The 23,966-nt window shown below is 36.2% G+C and overlaps 1 protein-coding gene and 1 pseudogene across 2 annotated transcripts in view; one reads left to right on the top strand and one right to left on the bottom strand.

Annotated features, from left to right (window-relative positions):
• Positions 1-23,966, bottom strand: part of SLC2A13 (solute carrier family 2 member 13) — a 227,900-nt gene that overhangs the window by 94,567 nt on the left and 109,367 nt on the right. The window lies entirely within an intron of this gene.
• On the top strand, positions 17,459-18,448 carry LOC140533918 (myb/SANT-like DNA-binding domain-containing protein 4 pseudogene; annotated as a pseudogene).

The following is a 23,966-nucleotide window of genomic DNA, read 5'->3' on the forward strand; positions in this document are numbered from 1 at the left end:
TAATAAGTCACTTAACCTCTTCCATCCTGTTTTCTCAATCTTAAAATGAGATCTTTAAGTAGTACCCTACCTCACAGGGTTGTTGTGAGAATCAAATCACATAATATTTGTATAATACTTAGTTTAGTGTCTGGTATACAGTGGCATTTAATAGACTTTTTCCTTTCTCTTTTCATCCCCTTTTCTAAGAATCAAGGTGTGGAGAGGAAGAGAGTTTGGAACAGAAAATAAAATAAAAACTAAATCTAAAAAATTCAGATACCAAAAATTAAATAGTAATACTTTGATAATCTCTCTTTTACCTTACACGACTTTTTTTTCTTAAACAACAGTCATTGCACTGGTTTTAACTTCCTGTTGATTGTGATATTCACACACCAAATTATTCAATTTTGATATTCTCTGAAGGAATATCTAAAAATTTTTCTTTTTTTCAATGGCCATTACAAAGGATTCTGTCTTTTATAAGGAATTTGGTTAATGTTCCTTTGCATGTAATATTTGTAAAGAGAAGGGATGGAGGACTTAGCTGGCAGTGGATGTATCATTTTTCTGACCCCAGAGTATTGGACTTATCTCACCAGATATCGGTAACTACAAATCTTCTCACTAGCTGTGAGGGGACCAGAGCCTGGAGTTATATACTGAAACTCTACGCAGAGCAACGTTTGTAGCTATGAGTGAGTCTCTGAATGCATTGCATAGGAACTGCTGAGAGTTTGTAGTTCAATAAAGGTAGAGTCAATATAGCAGAGAAGAAGAATGGATCTGCTCTAGCTCTACCCCCATAGCCCATGAAAATACCTGTAAAAATGACTCTAAACAAATACTAGAGCAACAGAAGTCACAAAACAACAAAGTGAAAGAGATTTCCAGCCCAAGACAGCCTGGAAGGCCAAGACCAAAGGTCTAGCACACCAGACACAGAGCAGAGCACAGCCCAGCCTTGGCCACATGGCATAGCAGGGACAGGACTGGAACAAGCTTCAGGGCATGGAATCATGGGCGGTTCCCAGATCACTCAACCCACAAATGCTAAAGACAGCTTCAAAGGTCAGTGAGAAAGCTCTTTTACCTGAGTGATAAGGGAGCATGGTCTGGCCCTAACCCCAGCCACAGGGTGGCAGCTAACACTGCAGTAGCAGTGTCCATTTTTAGAGCCCTCAGCCTAAAGGCCCTGGGGGAATAAGGCTGCTGATCTAGGTCTCAGTTCTAAGAGGAAGACCTGGGGTGAGGAGGAGCGCTAGCTTGGTGAAGCTGGTGGAGGATCTGGAGAGGAAATCTTACTCACAGATCCTGGGCATAAAACCTTATGGTTGCTCCCAGATGAAAGAGCATGCCAGGAGAGGAGCAAACTCATCTGCCTTGATTGTGACACTTTGGAGGAACTGAAAACTTATGAGTCCCTAGAGTATACCCTTCACTTGACAAAAGATTCAAAAGTCATGTACCTGGCTGGGAAAATGCCCCCCAAAATGGGGAAAAAATAAGACTATAAAAGGTTACTTTCTTGGTGAAAAGATATTGTCTTCCATTCTTTCAGATGAGAAAAAAAAAAGCATACCATCAGAGGAAGACATCAAAGTCAAGACTTCTACATGAAAACCTCCAAAAAAATATGCAATAGTCTCATGTCATGGAAGAACTCAAGAAAGATTTTGAAAATTAAGTAAGAGAGGTAGAGGAAAAAAATGAGAAGAGAAACGAGAGTGATGCAAGAAAATCATGAAAAGTGAGTCAACAGCTTGCTAAAGGAGACCCAAAAGACGCTGAAGAAAGCAACACCTTTAAAAATAGAGTAAACCAAATGGCAAAAGAAGTTCAAAAAGCCAACGAGAAGAAGAATGTTTTAAAAGGAAGAATTAGCCATATATAAAAGGAGGTTCAAAAGCTCACTGAAGAAAATAGTTCTTTAAAAATTAGAATGGAGCAGATCCAAATTAATCACTTTATGAGAAACCAACAAATTACAGAACAAAACTGAAGCAATGAAAAAATACAAGACAACATAAAATATCTCATTGGAAAAACAATTGACCTAGAAAATAGATCCAGGAGAGACAATTTTAAAATTATGGAACTAGCTGAAAGCCATGATCAAAAAAAGAGCTTAGACTTCATCTTTCATGAAATTATCAAGGAAAACTGCCCTGATATTCTAGAACCAAAGGGTAAAATAAATATTGAAAAAGTCCACCAATCACCTCAAAGAGATCCCAAAAGAAAAACTCCTAGGAATATTTCATCCAAATTCCAGAGTTCCCAGGTCAAGGAGAAAGTATTGCAAGCAGCCAGACAGAAACAATTCGAGTATTGTGGAAATGCAATCAGAATACCACAAGATATAGCAGCTTCTACATTAAGGGATCAAAGGTTTTGAAATGTGATTTTTCAGAACCGAGAATTACCTACCTGGCAAAACTAAGTATAATACTTCAGGGGAAAAAATGGTCATTCAATGAAATAGAAGACTTTCAAGCATTCTTGATGAAAAGACCAGAATTGGATAGAAAATTTGACTTTCAAACACAAGTTTGAAAGTTTTCTTACCTCATAAAAGAGGCAAGAAAGAATATTTCCAATGGAGGGAAAAAGAGTGGAGGTGAGAGGGAAAAAGTGAAGCTTACTCTCATCACATTTGACTTAAGGAGAGAATAACATGCACACTCAATTTGATATGAAAATCTAGCTAACAATGCAGGAGAGTGGGGAGAAGGGGAGAAGTGGGGTGGGAGGGATTATAGAAGAGAGGGCAAATGGGAGGAGGGAGTAATTGGAAGTAAACTCTTTTGAGTAGGGATAAGGACAAAAGAGAGAATAGAATAAATGGGGGGCAGGATAGGATGGAGGGATATGTAGTTATTCTTTCACAACGTTACTATTACAGAAGTCTGTTGTATGACTACACATGTATACCCTGTATTGAATTGCTGGCCTTCTCAGTGAGGATAGGTGGGGAAGGAGGAAGGGAGAGAAGATGGTACTTAAAGTTTTAGGAATGAATGTTGAGAATTGTTTTTGCATGCAACTGTAAAATAAGAAATACAGGTAGTGGAGAACAGAAATCAATCTTTCCCTACAAAAAAAGAGAGAAGATGGGGATAAGGGAAGGGAGGTGTGTGATGAAATGGAAGGGCAGATATGGGGAAGGGGTGATCAGAATGCATGGTATCTTGAGGTGGAGGGAGGTGAGAGATGGGGAGAAAATTTGAAACTTAAAATCTTGTGGAAATGAATGTTGAAAACTAAAATTAAATAAATAAATTAAAAAAAATAGTCAAAAAATTGAAAAAAGTTTGTAATTCTCTAGAATGAGAAATTGCAATGACTCTTGAAGAAAACAACATGCAATAACCAAAACATAGAGAAGAAAGAAACAATCAAAACAATTAACAACTTAAGCGAAGTTGCAAGATATCAAACTCACATAAATCATCAGTATTTCTATATATTACAACAAAACATTGCATGAAAAGATAGAAAAAGAAATTCCATTTCAAATAAAATGATGTGTAAAATACTTAGAAGTCTATCAAAACATACAGAGGAACTATATGAACATAACCCCAAAATGCATTTATGAATTTAAAGATAGAGTTTAACTATTGAAGAAATAGTCATTGTCCATGGATACATAGAGCCAATATAATACAAATGACAATACTGCCTAAATTAATATACATATTTAGTTATAAGACCAATCAAACTAATAAATGACTATTTTATAGACCTTGAAACTATAATAAAATTTATCTGGAGGAACAAGAATTCAAGAATGTCAAGGGAAATAATAAAAACGTTGTAAAGGAAGGAGTACAACAGCAGGTGACTCAAACAATACTGTAAAACAGTACTCACCAAAATGATTTGCTATGAGTTAAAAAAAAGACATTGATCAGTGGAAAAGATTGAATATACAACATACAGACCAACATAGGCAAGATGACAGTATAATGAGCAGTATGCTAAAATTCTTGCAAACATATCTAGAAAATGCAACAGATAAAATTCTGAAGAAAAAATTCAGAAAAATGTCTAAATGGGTCATCTGTCCAGCCTACACCAACATAAGGAGTCAGAAGTCTGTGAAAAATGGAGATGGAGAATATACTACACAAAGAGCATATCTGATTCTAGGAAGAATCTGTGCAGGAGGACAAGAGGAGAGCCCAGTGACATAATGGAGCACCAAAAGACCCATACTGGGGCACCACAACAGCAACAGATGAAAACCAGCAGCTTTGTTGCCCATTACCCAGTTCTGAGTCAAAAATTCTGGATGGACTTGGAAGAGGACCTATGCACAAATAGACTATAGTCAGGTAAGGAGGCCCAGGGTGGTGTATGAGAAAGAAGGAAGTTCAAAAGCAATCAGAAGTGTCATGGCTCAGACCTTGGGGGCAGAGCAGGGATTCAACTTCAGCATCTAGCCCAGACTCCAAGAGGGAAAAGGAATCTGAGATCAAAAGAGAATCTACAATTCTGTCACTCTGGACCAAAAGAGCTTCCCATGTATACAAAGTTCTCAGTCCACAGACAGTAAGGGGATTGAACAACTGGTCAAAAGGAAGTTATAGAAGTCTCTTTGGTGGAACCAGGGGCAGTCTATGTTTACACATACTAATCCAGGTTTCAATTCTGAGTGGCAGTCCCAAGGCAAAGAGCAGCACTTGCACACTAGAGCTTATATCTTTTACTCAAATTGATCAAAGGTTTATCAATTTTATTGTTTTTTTTTATAAAACCAACTCTTAGCTTCATTGATTAGTTCAATAGTTTTCATAATTTCAATTTTATTAATGTCTCCTTTGATTTTCAGTATTTCTAATTTGTTATTTTCTTGGGGTTTTTCAATTTGTTGTTTTTCTAGTTTTTTCAGCTGCATGCCCAAATCATTGATCTTCTCTTTCTTTTTTTAATTCATGTAGGTGTTCAATGATTTAAAATTTCCCCTAAGAACTGCTTTTGCATAAGTTTTGGTAGGTTTTCTAATTATTATCATTCTCTTGAATGAAGTTGTTGATTGTTTCTATGATTTGTTGTTTCACCCACTCATTCTTCAGTATTAGATTATGTAGTTTCCAATTAATTTTTGGTTTATCTCTCCATGGCCTTTTATTGCATATAACTTTTATTGCACTGTGATCTGAGAAGGATGCGTTAACTATGTCTGCCTTTCTGCACTGAATTGTGAGGTTTTTATGCCTTAGTACATGGTCAGTTTTTGTATATGTGCCATTTTCACTGAGAAAAAGGTATATTACTTTCTATCCCCATTCAATTTTCTCCAGAGATCTATGATATCTAGGGAATATCCAGGGAATCTTGATAATATAAAATTTAAAATGTATTGCACAGATACAGTCAATGCAGGTAAGATAAGTAGAGAAACAGTTAACTAGGGTTCCAACTTTCTGGAGCCAAGACAGTGGAATAAGCAGTATGTCATTCTCAATCTCCAGTACTAACCTTGAAATACCCAGAAAATATCACTCCAGGAAAAATCCTGGAATAGCAGAACTAGCAGAAAGATGGGGTACAACACTCTTTTAGCCCAAAAGACTTGGAGTATTGATGGAAAAGGTTCTTCTCACTCTAGTGGAAGGGAAGCAGTACAGGTTGGGAGGCACCCTGGTAAGCTCCATCTCAGGAAAACTGGAGATCCCAAGTCCTAGGGAGGTGGGGCAGACAAGAACCAAAACCAGGAGGAGAACCAGTAGACTCAAACAATCACCATGTGAGTTGGTGGGCAGCCATCCCCCAGCAGTTGAACCTCCCATGCTTCAGTGCAGCCCCTGGTGAGCAGATGTGCTCCACTGGCCAGATCACACTTCCCCAACCCACGAGTTTCAGTGCAGCCCTGGGGAAATGCAGAAAATAATACCTGACCTCAGCACACACTAGCCCCCATCATCAGTTCCAGTTCAGTGCCTGGTAATCTGCCAGACTCCTCCAGCTCCAACTGCCAGCATGAGACTCCAGCATACAAAGCCAGTGTTCAAGACCCTGGCCCCTAGCACAAAGAGCATGGAACACTGCTCACTATGCTTCCACAGAAGAGCTCAACTTTATTTTTTTTTCAAAAACACTAATCATTTTAATATCACTGGATGTACTTTATATAGTTTTCAAAGTAGGCAAAAGCAAATTGGAGAAGGGGAATAAAGAGATGGAGAGATACCAAGCAATTGGTCACATTTTCTTTTACCTATACAAAATTACTAATTTTTAATACACTAGCTACAAGTAATATCTCTAAGTACATCTATCAATGCAGTAATACATGTAAAATTATCAAACTTAGGATTATACAATGGTAACATTTTGGAATCTTTATTATCTATTCATTATAAGCTTCTAAAACCTGAATGGAAACATATCATGATTTAATTATGGTATATTTACAAACTTCATATAGTGATAAAGCATTTCATATTTCTCTAATTGAGAACAAAATAAAAAATAAAACCACAATAAATTCTGTTGGAATGTTGACTAAATATAAGCACCTATATTTAAAATGTGACTAATGGGAGAAATTTCCTTTCTACCAAACTGTTTTGTCTAAATCTACACTTTGAAAATGTACCTGAAAATACCCTTCCTAGTTTTTAACACTAAACAAATATGAACTAAACAAGTAATTTAAGTTAAATAAAAGCATTCCCTACTTCTGTGATCAGTTTTGATTTTAAGTACATAGATGATAACCATCAAGTAAAAGATTTGATAAATAGTATCAAAATTCCTAAAATGTTAAGTGTATCAAAGTATTCTAAGGTCAAATAAAAATATAAACAGAGGAGCATCAGTCAAAGAGGTCTTTTTTATTTTTACTTTAAAATGTGCATTTTTTTCATTCATGTAACTTTTTCTAGTTTCTATTTACTATAATTTACTACTACGAGAACTCAACTTAAAAAACCCAGGAAATCAGCAAACATTATGACCAAAAAGCAGAAATGGACAATGACCATAGATTCTTTCTACAGGGACAAGGTTGATCAAGGCACAAATTTAGAAGAAGGCAACATTGTCAATACAACCACATCCAAAACCTCAAAGGGAAATATGAACTGGTCTCAAGTCCAAAAAGCTTTCTTGGAAGAGCTCAAGAAGGATTTTTAAATTCAAGTAAGAGAGGAAGAAGAACAACTGGGGAAAGAAATAAGAGGTATGTAAGAGAGAGTAAATAGCCTGGAAAAGGAAGGACAAAAACTGACTGTAGAAAACAAGTCCCTAAAAAAATACAATTGACCAAGTGGGGGAGAGAGGGAAGTACACTGAAGAAAAGAAGTCCTTAAAAAGTAGACTTGACCAGATGGAAAAGAGGTACAAAAACTCACTGAAGAGAAGAACTTAAAAAGTAAAATGGGACAAATGGAAAAGAAGGTGCAAAATCTAATTGAAGAAAATAATTCAGTAAAAATCAGAACTGGGCAATTGGAAGTAAATAACTCTATAAGAAATCAAGAATCAACTATAGAAAATCTTTAAAAAATGAAAAAAAACTGACTTGGAAAACAGATTCAGGAGAGATAATTTAAAAGTTATTGGTCCACCTGAAAGATATGATGAAAAAAAGAGTCTGGATAGCATTTTTCAAGCAAAATTGTCTTGCAGTCCTAGTACTAGAGGATAACATAGTCATTGAAAGAGTCCACCAATCACTTTCTGAAAGAAATTCCAAATTGAAAATGCTAAACTCCAAAATGATCAGGTCAAAGAGGAAAATACTTCAGGAAGGCAAAAAGAAACAATTTAAATAACATGGAACCACAGTCAGGATTAAACAGAACCTTGCCCCTTTTCAATTAAATGATTGGAGGGCATGTATGGGATATGATATTTCATAAGGCAAAAGAACTTGGATTACAATCAAGGATCAATTACCAAGCAAAACTGAGCATAATCTTTCAGGAGAGGACATGGCCATTCAAAGAAATACTGGACTTCCAAACCTTCATGATGAAAAAGCCAGAGTTCAACAGAAAATTAGATCTTCAAATTCAAGGGAGGCATAAAAATGTAAATAGGAAAGAAAAAAGCAAAAACATACTATTAAGAAGGGCAAACTATTTACACCCCCACAAGGGAAGATGACACTTGTAACTCTTGAGAACTATATTGGCATTACCTTATTTAAAAGGGGTATATATAAATAGAAAACATGAGTTTAGGTTGACTTTGATGTGATGACAAAAAAATCTAATTAAATTGTTGAAAAAGGATCGTACTGGAAGAAGAGGAAAGGAGGAGGCAAACAAGGGTAAATTAAATCACATGAAAAGGCACAAAAAGCTATTACAGTAGAGGGAAGGGAGGGAGGCAATGAGCATTGTTCGAACCTTATTCTCATCAGTATTGGCTTAAAGAAGGAATAATATAATCGGTGAGGTACAAAAATCAGACTTACCATATAGGAAATAGAAGGGGAAAGGGGAAAGGGGAAAGAAAAGGAAGGATGTGGTAGAAGGGAGGAACAAAGTATTAAGGGTAAAGAGGAAGATCAAGGAGGAGGCTGATAGAAAGGAGGGCAGATTGCAGGAGGCAGTGGTTGAAAGCAAAAGTCTAGTGAGGAGAGAAAGGAAGAAAGGAGAGAGAAAAGCATAAATGGGAAAAATAGAATGGAAAAAAGACACAGATAGTAATCATAATTGTGAATGTGAATGGGGATGATCTATCCCATAAAACAGAAGCAGATAGCAGAGTGGATTAAGAACCAGAATCATATAACATGTTGTTTACAAGAAACACATATGAAGCAGAGGGATACCCACAGAGTGAAGGTAAAAGGCTGGAGTAGAATCTATTATGCTTCAACTGAAGTAAAAAACGCAGAGTAAAAAAAGCAAAAATGGCCTAATTAAAAGAGATAATCAGGTAAACTATATTTTTGCTGAAAGATGCCACATAGAGTTATATCAATACTAAACATATAAGCATCAAATGGCATGGTATCCACATTTTTAACGAAAAAGTTAAATGAATTACAGGAGGAAACATAAGGTAAAAATATACTGGTGGAGAGCCTCAAATCATACCTCTCAGAACTAGATAAATCTCACTATAAAACAAAGAAGTAAAAAGTTAAGGAGATAAATAGAATCTTAGAAAAGTTAGATATAATACCTCACTTGAGAAAACTTAATGGGAATAGAAAAGAGTTAATTTTTTCCTCAGTGATATATGGCATGATTAAAAAATATTACCACATATTAGGGCCTTAAAAACATCACAAACAAATACAGAAAAGCAGAATGTTAAAATGAACCACTTTCAGACAATGACACAATAAAAAATTGCATTCAATAAAAGACTTTATTACTATTCAATTTTCCCAGCAGTTTTTGTCACACAGTGAGTTCTTATCCCAGAATTTGGGGTCCTTAGGTTTATCAAGCAGTAGACTGCTCTATTCATTGACTACTGTGTTATGAGTAGCTAACATATTTCACTGATCTACCCCTCTATTTCTCAGGCAGTACCAAGTGATTTTGCTGATTGCTGCTTTATAATACGATTTCAGATCTTGTAGGGCTAGGTCACCTTCCCTAGCATTTCTTTTTATTAATTCCCTTGGTATTCTGGACTTCTTGCCTTCCAGATGAATTTTGTTATTACTTTTTCTAGCTCTAGAAAATAATTTTCTGATAGTTTGATTGGTATGGCACTGAATAAGAAAATTAATTTAGGTAGAATTATCATTTTTATTATATTAGCTTGGCCTACCCTTGAGCAACTGATGTTTTTTCCAATTACTTAGGTCTGACTTTACTTGTGTGAAAAGTATCACTATGCTGGTTTTGCCATATACACTCCCAGACATTTTATAGTGTTTACCATAACTTTAAATGGAATTTCTCTTTCCATTTCTTGCTATTGGGCTTTGTTGGTAATATATAGAAATGCAGGTGATTTGTGTGGGTTTATTTTCTAACCTGCAAGTTTGCCAGAGTTGTTTATTGTTTCAACTAGTTTTTTACTTGATTCTCTAGGATTCTCTAAGTATAACATCATATCATCTGCAAAGAGTGATAATATAGTTTCTTTTTTGCCTATTCTAATTCCTTCAATTTCTCTTTCTTTTCTAATTGCTAAAGCTAAGATTTCTAGTACCATGTTGACAAATTCGGTAAACAAGGGATAGTGTATTTGTCAGATTTATGGAGAATGGAGAAATTTATTACCAAACAAGAGACAGAAAACATTATGAAGTGCAAAATGGAAAATTTTGATCACATAGCTGGAAAGCTTTTTTTTTCACAAACCCAAATGCAAACAAGATTAGAAGGCAAGAAGAAAAATGGAAAAGAACTTTTTACAACTAGTGTGTGTGTATGTGTGTGTGCGTGTGTGTGTGTGATAAAGGCTTCATTTCTGAAGTATATAGAGAACTGAGTCAAATTTACAAGAATACAAGTCATTCCCTAATTGATAAATGGTCAAAGGATATGAACAGGCAGTTTTTAGAACAAGAAATTAAAGCTATCTATAGTCATATGAAAAAATGCTCTAAGTCGCTATTGATTAGAGAGATGCAAATCAAAACAACTCTGAGATACCACATCACACCTATCAGATTGGCTATCACAACAAAATAGGAAGTTGATAAATGTTGGAGAAGATGTGGGAGAGTTGGAACACTAATTCATTGTTGGTGGAGCTCTGAGCTGATCCAACCATTCAGGAGAGCAATTTGGAACTATGCCTAAAGGGTTACAAAAATGTGAATACCTTTTGATCCAGAAATATCACTTTCTCTTGTGTTATGTTTTGGTTTAGTTTGATTATTTTCATGGCTTCTCCCATTCATTTTAATTCTTCCATGGAACATGGCTAATGTGAAAATGTGTTTAATAACTATGTATGTGTAGAACCCATATAAAACTGCATGCCATCTTGGGGAGGAAGGGTAAATAGAGGGGGAGAAAATGTAAGAGTTATGGAAATGATTGCTGAAAATTGACAACAAATTAATTAAAGAAAAAAATAAAAAAAATAAAGGGCCTTGAACCAGTTTGAAAATTATTAGAAATGAAATAATTTAATCCTAAAGAGTGAGTGAGAGGGAGAATTAGAGGCAGTCACCCAGTTGAAATCTTCCAACATTCCTCTCCAAACAACTTTAAAATAGTACCTCAAATTAAATTTTGGAGTGACAGAGACAACAAAAAGTTGGGGTGAGATAGTTTTCTGACTTAAGGTAACTTAAGAGGTAGAGAACAGAAATCTATAGCATCACAGTAGATATCTTGTGGAGGTCTATATGAAGCCCACACATTCACCAGGGACAGCAGCAACAGCTTTGATATCTCTAAGAGATGGTGAGGGGGTTGCATAACTGTGCAGAAAGAGATTACAGGGGAACCTTTGCTGGCACTGACTGGCAACAATTTCTCATACACAGTTCTGAATTGTGGACAAATGCTGGTGGTGTGTCAGAAGGGATCAGAGGCCCTGGTCACATTATCAAAGAAGAGAAGAATGCTAGTCCGTTGGGCTGAAGGAACCAAGGGCCCTTCCTTGTAAAGACCAGAGTGTAAACCTGGAGAGCAGTGGCCATACGTCTTCCTTTTTTTCATACCACCATGAAAGAACGCAAAACATGCCGACCTACAAAACTAATTTTTAAAACAGCAGCACACAAAAAAAGCTTGGTATAATACTTCTCTCACCGCCCCCCTCCCAGGAAGTAAAGTTCAATTTTAACATTTTGTTCAAAATCAAGAAATAGACTGGGAAAATGAACAAATAAAAAATAATTTGCCCATAAAAAACTACTATGGTGGCAGGAAAGACCAAGACATAAACTAAGAAGAAGACAATAATGTGAAAACAACTAGTAAAAAAGGCTTAAATGTGTAAGAATGAAGTTAAGCAGGCTGTAAGAAGTACTGCTAATAATAAGGCTAGTGGAGGCAATGAAATTCCAGTTGAAGTATTTAAAACCCTAAAAGATGATGCTGTTAAAGTGCTATGCTAAATATGCCAGCAAATTTGGAAAAAACAACAACAGTGACCACTGAATTAAAAAATAAGTTTACATCCCAATTCTAAAGAAGAACAATACCAAGGAATGTTCAAATTACCAAACAATTGCATTCATTTCACATATGAGCAAGATTATGATACTGCAAGCTAGCTTTCAGTAAAATGTGGGCTAAGAATTGCCAGAAGAACTGACTGGTTTTCAGAGGCAGAGCAACTAGAGACCAAATTGCCAGGACTCACTAGATTATGGAAACAGCAAGAGTCCCAGAAAAACTCCTATTTCATTGACTACACTAAAATCTTTGTGTGGATCACAACAAAATGTGGCAAGTCACAAAAAATGGGAGTACCAGATCATCTTAATTGTCTCCTGAGGAACTAAGAAGCAACAGTTGGCCCAAGCATGGGCCAAGAAGCAACAGTTAGAAGTGAACATAAAACAACTCATTGGTTTAAGATTTAAAAAGGAGTTATGACAAAGAGGTTTATTGTCACATTGTTTATTTAACTTATATGAAGATCACATGGCATGAAACACAAACTAGATGCACCAAAAGTTGAAATTCAGGCTTGTGGGAGAAATATCAATAATTTCAAATATGCAGATGACATTCTCTGATGTTAGGAAAGTGGAGAGGAATTGAAAACCCTCTTGATGAGGGTAAAAGAGAAGAGTGTAAAAGCTGACTTGAAGGTTAAAATAAAAAAAATACCTAAGATCTTGACAATTAATCCAATTACTTCCATGCAAATAGAGGGAGAAGAAATGAAAGCAGAGTCAGATTTCATATTCTTGGGCTCAAAGATCACTGCAGACAGCAACTGCAGCCATGAAATTAAAAGATGACTGCTCCTTGAAGGAAAAGCTATGGCAAATCTGGACAGCATACTAAAATTCAGAGATATCCTTTGCTGACAAAAGTCCATATACTCAAAGCTATAGTTTTTCCAGTATCCATGTATGCCAGTAAGAGATGGTGTGTAAGGAAAACTGAACACTGCAGAATCGATGTTTGAAATTGTGGTTCTGGAGAAGCCTTTTAGGAGTCCTTTGGACAGCAAGAAGATAAAATCAGTAAAAATTTAAATAAATTAATTCAGGCTATTCACTTGAATATCAAATACTAAAGTTGTAGGTTAAATACTTTGGCTACATAATGAGAAGACAGAACTCATTGGAAAAGAGCCTGATGTTGGGAAAGACTAAAGGCAAAAGAAAAATGGAATGGGAGAGAATGAGATGAATAGAATGAGATACTGGGGGAGAGAAGGGCCTGGCGTCCTATGGTCCATAGGGTCACAAAGAGTCAGATATGACTGAAAGTTGAGCAACAACAACATCAAATGTATGGCTATTAAAGTTGTACTATAAGGAAAGCTAAGCACAGAAGAAGCAATTCTTTTAAATTGGGGTATTGAAGAAACCCTTTGGGAGTTCCCTGGACAGCAAGGAGCTCACATCAGTCAATACTTCAACACATTAATTCAGGCTATTTACCAGAAGGTCAAATACTGAAGATGAAGTTTAGATACCTTAGTCACATAAAAAGAGGATATCCCTCATAGGAAGAGACTGCTGGGAAAGAGCAAAGGCAAAAGGAAAAGAGAATGGCAGGGGATGAATTAAATAGATACTGTCATGGAAACAATAAACATGACATCCTGGACAGAGGATGAGATGGATGGTGTCACAGAAAATACAAATGTGAACTTGCATGGACTTCAAGAGATAATGGAGGACAGAATGTCTGGCATGATATATAGTCTAATGGGTTGCAGAGAGTCAAACAACTACCCAAACACTGAGAAAAGTTTTAAGAGTTACAAATATTACCTTTCCGTGTAGGAATGTAAATAGTTCAACTTTAGAAAGTCCCTTATGATTTCTCTTTCCTGTTTACCTTTTCATGCTTCTCTTGATTCTTGTGTTTGAAAGTCAAATTTTCTATTCAGCTCTGATTTTTTCATCAAGAATGCTTGAAAGTCCTCTATTTCATTGAATGACCATTTTCCCCCTGAATTATTATACTCAGTTTTGCTGAGGAGGTGACTCTTGGTTTTAATCTTAGTTCCTTTGACTTCTGCAATATCATATTCCAAGTCTAGATCCCTTAATGTAGAAGCTGCTGGATCTTATGTTATCCTGATTATATTTCCACAATACTCAAATTGCTTCCTTCTGGTTGCTTGCAATATTTTCTCCTTGACCTGGGAACTCTGGAATTTGGATACAATATTCCTAGGAGTTTTTCTTTTGAGATCTTTTTGAGGTGATTCATGGATTCTTTCAATATTTATTTTACCCTTTGGTTCTAGAATATCAGGGCAGTTTTCCTTGATAATTTCATGAAAGATGATGGCTAGGCTCTTTTTTTGATCATGGCTTTCAGGTAGTTCCATGATTTTTAAATTGTGTCTCCTGGATCTATTTTCCAGGTCAGTTGTTTTTCTGGTGAGATATTTCACATTGTCTTCTATGTTTTCATTCTTGTGGGTTTTTTTGTAATTTCTAGGTTTCTCATAAAGTCATGAGCTTTCATCTGCTCCATTCTAATTTTTAATGAACTATTTTCTTCAGTGATCTTTTGAACCTCCTTTACCATTTGGCTAATTCTTCTGCTTTTTAAAGCATTCTTCTCCTCCTTGGTTTTTTGGACCTCTCTTGCCATTTGGGTTAGTCTATTTTTAAAGATGTTACTTTCTTCAGCATTTTTGAGGTCTCCTTTAGCAAGCTATTGACTCACTTGCTCTCATTTCTCTTCCTAATTTTTCCTCCACCTCACTTCCTTGATTTTCAAAATCCTTTTTGACCTCTTCCATGGCCTGAGATTATTGCATATTTTTTAGAGGTTTTGGATGCAGAAGCTGTGCCTTTTATGTCTTCCTCTGATGGTACGCTTTGCTCTTCCTCATCAGAAAGGATGGAAGAAATACCTGTTCACCAAGAAAGTAACCTTCTATAGTCTTATTTTTTTCCTTTTTTTGGGCATTTTCCCAGCCATTTACTTGATTTTTGAGTCCTTTGTCAAGTGGAGGGCATACTCTAGGGACCCATAAGTTCTCAGTTTCTCCAAGGTATCACAATCAGGAGAGATGAGTTTACTCCTCTCCTGGCCTGCACTCTGGTCTGGAAGCAACCATAAGCTTTTCTGCCCAGGATCTGCAAGTAGAATTTCCTCTCCAGAGCCTCCACCAGCTCCACTGGGCCAGAGCTCTTCCTCACCCCAGGGCTGCCACTTAGGGCTGAGATACACATTGGCTGCTGGATTCTCCTAGGGTCTTTAGGCTGAGGGCTCCAAAAATGGATGCTGCTGCCCCAGTGACTTCTGCCACCCTTGGGTCAGGGCCAGACTGCATTCCCTTCTCATCCAGGTGAAAGATCTTTTTTACTGACTTTGAAGCTATCTTTGTGGATTGATAAATCTGGGAACCACAGCTGCTCTCCATGATTCTGTGCCCTGAAGCCTTCTCCAGTCCTGTCTGTGCCATATAGCCAAAGCTGGGCTGTGCACCATTCTGAGCCTGGTGCAATAGACCTTTCCTGTCAACCTTCCAGGATATCTTGGGCTGGAAATCTCTTTGACTCTGTCGTTTTGTGGCTGCTGATGCTCTAGAATTTGTTTAGAGTAATTTTTTACAGGTATTTTATGGGCTATGGGGGAGAGAGTTACAGCAGGTCTGTCCTTCTATCCTATCATCTTGGCTCCACCCCTATGATTTCTTATAGTACAATAGTATTCCATCATAATCACAAGCCGTAACTTATTCAGCTATTTCCCAATTAATGGGCCTCCCCTGAATTTCTAATTTTTTTACCCCCATAAATAACTACTTTAAATATTTTTTATATATAGTTCCTTTTCCTTTTTGTTTTTATTTATTTGGGGATACAGACAGACAGACCTGGTAGTATTATTACTAGATGAAAGGACAGGCATGATTTTATAGCCCTTTGGATATAGTTCCAAATTGCTCTACAGAATGGTTGATTCAGTTCCCATCTCCACCAGCAGTGCAGTAATATCTCATGTTTCCCATATTCACTCTACCATTTGTCATTTACCTTTGCTGAGTGCCTCAGAATTGTTTTAATTTGCCTTTCTCCAATCAATAGTAAGCTAGAGTGGTTTTAATATGTTATAGAAAGCTTTTACTACTTCATCTGAAGATCAATCATATCTTTTATCATTTATCAAATAGGGAAAGGCTCTTATTTTCATAAATTTGACTTGGTTCTCTATATTTTTGAGAAATGAGGCCTTTATCAGAGTAACTTGCTTCAAATTTTTTTCATAATTACCATTGTTAACAGTATTTCCTTCCATCCTATTCCTCCCCCATTTGTTTTATTCTCTCTTTGCTTTCATCTTATCCTTAATCAAAAGTGTTTTGTTTCAAACTACCACCTCCCCCAATTTGCCCTCCATTCTATCACTCCACACCTTTTCTTATCCCCTTCACTTTCTAGATTCATGTAGAGTAAAACAGATTTCTATTCCCAGTTGCATGTGTTCCTTCTTTGAGAATAAGTTTCACTCACTCCCACACACTTCCCTCCACATCCTCTCCACTACAAAAGCTTTTTCTTGCCTCTTTAATGTGACATAATTTACTCCATTCTGACTCTTTCTTTCTCCAAGTACATTCCTCTCTTACCCCTTAATTATATTTTTTAGATATCATCCCTTCATATTCAACTCATACTGGTGCCCCCTCTGTGTGTGTATATGTGTGTTTGTATATATATATATATATATATACATATATATACATATATATGTATATATACACACACATTATAAACATATGTGTGTATGTATGTGTGTATGTCCAAGTCTTTCCAGGTTTTTCAGAAAACATCCTTCTCATCATTTCTTTTAGTACAATAGTATTCCATCATAATTATACACACAACTTTTCAGCCATTCACCAATTGATGGGCATATCCTCAATTTCTAATTCTTACCCCCACAAAAGAGCTGCTACAAATATTTTACAAGTAAATACATTTATATATGTATATATAATATATAAACACGTATATCTATATGTAGATATTAATGTCTATCGATCTCTGTATATATGTGTGTGTGTAAAAATTCTAATTACTCTAACAATGAAAAGAGTCTTAGAAGTTAGAAATATTATCTTCCCATGTAGGAATGTAAATGCATTAAGCCCCTTATGATTTCCCTTTCCTGTCTATATTTTTATGCTTCTCTTGAGTCTTATATTTGAAAGTTAAATTTTCTATTCAGCTCTGGTCTTTGCATCAAGGGTGTTTGAAAGGATTCTGGAGGTGCAATTGGGGCTTGCAGGTCCAACCTGTGCTTCCAGCTGAGTAGAGAGCTATAATTTAGAAACAAAGTGCCAACAGGAATTGTCTTTGGTACCAGCACTTTCTAGAGATCATTCAGTATTTTCACATTGCTGTGATGGTAAGAAATGTATTCAAGTTGGGAAAATGAAACAGTTGAAAAGAAAAAGGGAAAACAATTTTAGTGTTCAAGAAACTCAAACCTTTTTGAAAGAAATTGGAAAGAGGAAAGAAGTAATATTTTCCAAGCAGCTCAGTACAAGAATCAATGAGATGAAACAGAAGACTTGAGAGGAGATTGCTGATGTGTGAATGCTGTGGGGAAAGAAGAACAACGAACTGGGACTGAAGTGAAAAGGCAATACTTGAACTGACAAGCACTTATGAAAGGAAATGGTTGAAGGCAAGCACAGAGTTGGTGGGCTCTGGCTTCCCCCTTTCGTTGTCAGATTTCAATGGCTCTCTCACTGAAGAGTTGGACGAAAATATTTTGTTTCCAAATGGGTCAAATTTGGACTGGAAAAATAAAGCTGATTTCAAGGAAATAGATGACTCCTTTACAGAAGTCAAAGAGGAAGAAGAGGAGGAGGAGGAAGAGGAAGAGAAGGGTTCATAGAATTTTGAGTTTGAAATGGAGGAGGAGGAAGAAGAAATGTTATCCTCTGTGGTGCCAGGTTCCAAGAGGGAAAATGAACTTGACGATTTCCCCCTCATCAAAGAGTTCGGTACTCTTTCCCCAGTACAGTCTCAGTCTGCCTATGATTATTTGCAATTACTTATAAGCTTGGAGAAATGGAAGGTTGAGATAGAAAAGTAAGGGATAGATATCAAGTCAGAAAGGCTACAGATAGAAAAAGAGCACCTGCAAATTGAGAAGGAACAGTTGTGGCATTTAGACATGGAGCATGAAAATCTCCAAGTAGAGAAAAAGCAGCTGCAGATTGAAAGAGAAAAACTCAGGCTACAGATTGTCCATTTGGAGAAACCTGCTCTGGAAAATGATCTCAGCCAAGCTGAAAAAAAACATTCTGCAGGTTGCAGTTTTTGAAGTTTGAATCTGAGAAACTTCAGACTGAGAAAGAACACTTACAAATAAAAGAAGAGCTTCGTATTCAGAGGGAAGGACACTTGAAATGAATTTTCTAAGTTTCCATAATTAATGGATATCTTCATGTAAAGGTTTATAACTTATAGGTAAGATTTCTCTAAATCAAATAGCAACAAGACTGTTGCCTTATTTTTTAGCTGTTTTTCCTGTCAGTTTGTTAGTGTATTTAAAATGCAGAAAAATTGTGGTGGGCAATAACTCATTGTGGCTAAGTACTATTTATTTTATGTGATAAAGCTTTTTCACTATAGGAATATGAATATTCCATTCAGTAATGTTACTTAGGATGTTGTCAAGGATTCATAAGCACCTTCATGTCTCTAGGCTAATTGTGTAATTTAAATATTATATTAGCTTTCCTCCTAAAATTACAGACAATTGAAATAAATCCACACTGGTTTATGTAGAGGTACTTAAATGACCAAAACATTAAATATTTATGTATGTAGAAATGTGTAGCCAGTTGTCTTATAGTGTACTGGATGATAGTAATTCTTCCCCGCCCCCCAACTTCAGTTCACAAACATCCATTTAAGACTCCACAGTTCAGGAATCATTAGAGATTTACCTAAAATGAATCATATTCAAAAACTGTTCAACTTATTTCTATGATTTTGGATATTTTTGTCAGTGTCAGACCTGTATGGACACAGATGAAGAATTAATCCCCTTTCATCTTGAGTCTTACAGAAATCTGTCTTCTATATTAACTAAAAACTTGAACAATGAGTGAACATGATAGAAATTTTGCAGTTGTACATGAATTTAAACCCTGCTGCAATTTTTAGGCTTTTCCAAAAAGGAGTTGAGGGAAGGAGCATAATACTTGTTAAGACAAAATGGATTTCTTCTCAATGCCCAATCCCAAGGAATTTCATCAGCTCCATTGGCATTTAGTCACCAAAACTAAGGATTTATTTAAATTGGTGAAAACCCTTTCTCTAATACTGGAGGTGCTTCCTCCATGCTCAGGTCATGACCCCTGGTCCAGTCACAGCTAGTAGTTTGGGGTGTAGAGCTACTGCTTCCTTGGCTGGTTGTGGGAATTGAAGTCTTCCACTGATCAATTTAGCACCTTTCATGAGCACTACATTCACTTTAAGAAAAGGGGGGAGGGAGAAAATGGAAACATTTTTCAACTAGATTTTTTGTATTTTCTGTTTTATAGAACTGAAGCTTAGCACTTAATTCATCTCACACATTGACAGAACTTGACTGGCTGTGTATTTGCTCCTTGTGAATTCTAGAATGGCTTGCTGATGTGTAAAACTAGGACATATGCCATAGGTTATATGTGTTTAAGTGTATTTGTACTTCCTGACTCTGCAAATAGTGTTATTTTCCTATTGTTGAGACAACCACTTCTGCCATAGAAATAAATTTACTTATACTGAAAGCAAGAGTGCTTGAAAGTCCTCTATCTCATTGAATGTCAATTTTTTTCCCTGGAAGGATTATAATCAGTTTTGCTGGAGAGGTGACTCTTAATTGCCACTCTAGCCCCTGTGCCCTCTGGAATATAATATGCCCAACCCTCTGATCCTTTAATGTAGAAGCTGCTAAATCTGGTGTTATCCTGACTGTGGTTTCATAATAAGTGAACTGTTTCTTTCTGGTTGCTTTCAATATTTTCTCCTTGACCTGGGAACTCTAGAATTTGGTTATAATATTCGTGGGAATTTTCCTTTTGGTAACTCTTTCAGATGTTCAATGAATTCTTTCAATTTCCATTTTACACTCTGGTTCTGGCATATCAGGTGAGTTTTCCTTGATAATTTCTTGAAAGATGATATCTAGGCTCTTTTTTATCTTGTCATTCAGGCAGTCCAAAAATTTTAAAATTATCTCATCTGGTTCTATTTTTCAGGTGAGTTGTTTTCCCAAATGAGATATTTCATTTTTTCTTCCCTTTTTTCATTCTTTTGGTTTTGTTTTATTATTTCTTGATTTTTCATAAACTCAATTTCCATTTGCTCTATTCTAATTTTCAAGGGATTGTTTTCTTCAGTGAACTTTTTAACCTCCTTTTCAATATGTTCAATTCTGCTTTATAAGGCATTCTTCCCATTGGCTTTTTGGACCTCATTTACTATTTGGCTTAGTCTGTTTTTTACAGTGCTTTTTACTTCAGTATTTTGTGTCTTTCTTACCCAGGTGTTTACTTGTTTTTTCCTAATTTTTTTGGATCTTTTTCATTTCTATCTCCAATTTTTCTCTCTCTTTCAATTGATTTTCTTTTCTTTCCCTAGGTTATTTATGTGTTTATGCAAAACATATCAATAATAGTCATCTTGTGAAAGAAAACATAAATAAAAAAAAACTTTAGAAAAATAAGGGAAGTGGAAAAAACCTGAAAGTTGCTTCAATCTGTATTCAGATGCCTAAAAGATGAATATGGGGATGCTATGGGGCTCAATAGCATCTTTGATCCTAAGTCTTTCAGAGTTGTCATGGATCATTGTATTGCTGAGAATAGCTAAGTCATCAACTGATCATCTTATAATACTGCTATTACTCTGTACACAGTGCATTTCACTTTGCATCAGTCCACACAAGTCTTTCCAAGTTTTTCTGAGAGCATCCTGCTTAAAATTTCTTACAGTACAAGAGTAATCCATCATAATTACATACCACAGCTTATTTAGTAATTCCCCAATTGATGGGCATTCCCTCAGTTTCTAATCCTTTACCTGCAGAAATGAGGTGCTATAAATATTTTTGTACATATTTGTCCTTTTCCTTTCTTATTTCTGTCAGGATACAAACCAGGTGGTGGTATTTCTAGGTCAAAGGATATGCATAGTTTCATAGCACATTATTCATAGTACTGCATTGCTCCATAGAATGGGAGAATCAGTTCACATCTTCACCAACAGTGCATTAATGTTTCATTTTTCACACATCCCCTCCAACATCTGTCATACCATCTCTACCCTATTATCAAATATAATATGTATGAGATAGTACCTCAGAATTGTTTTAACTTGCATTTCTCCATTCAGTAGTGAGTTAGAATATTTCTTTCATATGACTATTGATAGTTTTAATTACTTCATCTGAAAACTGATTCTGTCTTTTGATCATTTATAATTTGGGGAATGACAATTATTTTTATAAATTTGACACAGTTCTCTTTATGTTAGAGAAATGAGACCTTTACCTAGCCATACCAGATCTTAAATTGTATTATAAAGCAGCAATCATCAAAACCACTTGGTACCAGCCAAGAAATAGAGGGATAGATCAGTGAAACATGTTAGGTACTCAAGATACAGTAATGAGTGAATATAGCAGGCTATTTTTTGATAAGCACAAGGACCCCAGCTTCTGGGATAAAAACTCACTGTCTGACCAAAACTGTTGGGAAAACTGGAAAATGGTGTAGCAGAAACTGGGCATAGACCAATGCCTGACACCATATATCAGAATAAAGTCCAAATGGGGACACAATCTAGGTATAAAGGATAATACTGCAAATAAACTAGGGGAGCAAGGAATAGTTTATTCACCAGGTTTATGGAGAATGGAGGAACTTATGGCCAAACAAGAGGTAGAGAAAATTATGACATGCAAAATGTATAATTTTGATTACATTAAATTCAAATTTTTTTCACAGATAAAGCCAATGCAACCAAGATTAGGAGGGAAACAGAAAACTAGGAAAGAATTTTTACAACTACAATCTGTGATAAAGGCCATATTTCTTAAATATATAGAGAACTGAGTCAAATTTACAAGAATGCAAGTCATTCTTCAATTGATAAATGGTCAAAGAATTGACAATTCTCATAAGAAGAAATTAAAACTATCTATAGTCATGTAAAAAATGCTCTAGGGACATAGCCAAGATGGCAGAGTAGAGACAGACCTGTAGAAGCTCCCCCCACATAGCCCATAAAATAACTGTAAAAAATGATTCTAAGCAAATTCTAGAGCAGCAGAAGGCATAAAATGACAGATTAAAAGAGATTTTCAGCCAAAGAAAACTTGGAAGGCTGACAGGAAAGGTCGATGGCACCAGGAGTGGAGCAGAGTGCAGCCCAGTGTGAGCCATGCATCATGACAGTGACAGGACTTAGAACAAGCTTCACGGAGCCACTAGCAGCAGCAGTTCCTAGATTGCTGAACCTCAAAATGCCAAAGACAGATTCAAAGGTCAGTGAGAAAGCTCCTTCACCCAGGGGAATGGGACACTGTCTGGACTCAGTGGCAGCATCCACTTTTGAAGCACTCTGCCTAAAGTCCCTGGGAAAATTGAGCAGCTGATTTGAATCTCAGCCCTGAGGGTCAGCCCTGCCCTCTGCCTAAAGCCCCTGGGGGAATTGAGCAGCTGACCTGAATCTGATCTGAATCTCAGCACTGAGCATGGCTCTGGGGTGAGGAAGAGTGCTGGCATGGTGGAGCTGGAGATGGTTGTGAAGAGAGGGAATTCTATTACTCAAATATTCTGGGCAGAAAAACTTTTGGTTGCTCCCAGACTTGGCAGAGGCCAGGAGAGAAATAAACTCCTCTCCCTTGATTGTGCCACTTTGGAGGAACTGAGAACTTACAGGTGCCCAGAGTATACCCTCCTCTTGACAAAGGACACAAAAGTCAAGTAATTGGCTGGGAAAATGCACAAAAAAAAGAGAAAAAATAAGACTATAGAAGGTTACTTTCTTGGTGAACAGGTATTTTCTTGCATCCTTTCAGATGAGGAAGAACAATGCATACCATGAGAGGAAGTCAAGGCTTCCAAAACCTCCAAAATAAATATGTAAGGGTTTCAGGCCATTGAAGAGGTCAAAGAGGATTTTGAAAATCAGGTAAGAGAGGTAGAGGAAAAATTGGGAAGAGAAATGAGAGAAATGCAAGAAAATCATGAAAAGCGTGTCAACAGCTTACTAAAAGAGACCCAAAAAACTGCTGAAGGAAATAACACCTTTAAAAATAGGCTAACTCAATTGCAAAGACAGGTCCAAAAAGTCAATAAGGAGAGTAATGCCTTAAAAAGCAGAATTAGCCAAATGGAAAAGGAGGTTCAAAAGCTCACTGAAGAAAAGGTTCTTTAAAAATTAGAATGGAACAGATGGAAGTTAATGGCTTTGTGAGAAACCAGGAAATTACAAAAAAAAGCCAAAAGAATGAAACAAAAAAGAAGATAATATGAAATATCTCATTGGAAAAACAACTGACCTGGAAAATAGATCCAGGAGAGACAATTTTACAATTATGTGACTACCTGAAAGTCATGATCAAAAAAAGAGCCTAGACATCATCTTTCATGAAATTATCAAGGAAAACTTCCCTGATATTCTAGAACCAGAGGGTGAAATAAATGTTAAAAGAATCTACCAATCACTTCCTGAAAGATATCCAAAAAGAGAAACTCCTAGGAAATTTGTATCCAAATCCCAGAGTTCCTAGGTCAAGGAGAAAATATTGCAAGCAGTTAGAAAGAAACAATTCGAGTATTGTGGAAATATAATCAGGATACAATACAAGATCTAGTAGCTTCTACATTAAGGGATCAAAGATCTTGGAATATGATATTCCAGAAGTCAAAAG

Source organism: Notamacropus eugenii, chromosome 3 (assembly GCF_028372415.1).
Source record: "Notamacropus eugenii isolate mMacEug1 chromosome 3, mMacEug1.pri_v2, whole genome shotgun sequence".
NCBI classification, from domain to species: Eukaryota; Metazoa; Chordata; class Mammalia; order Diprotodontia; family Macropodidae; genus Notamacropus; species Notamacropus eugenii.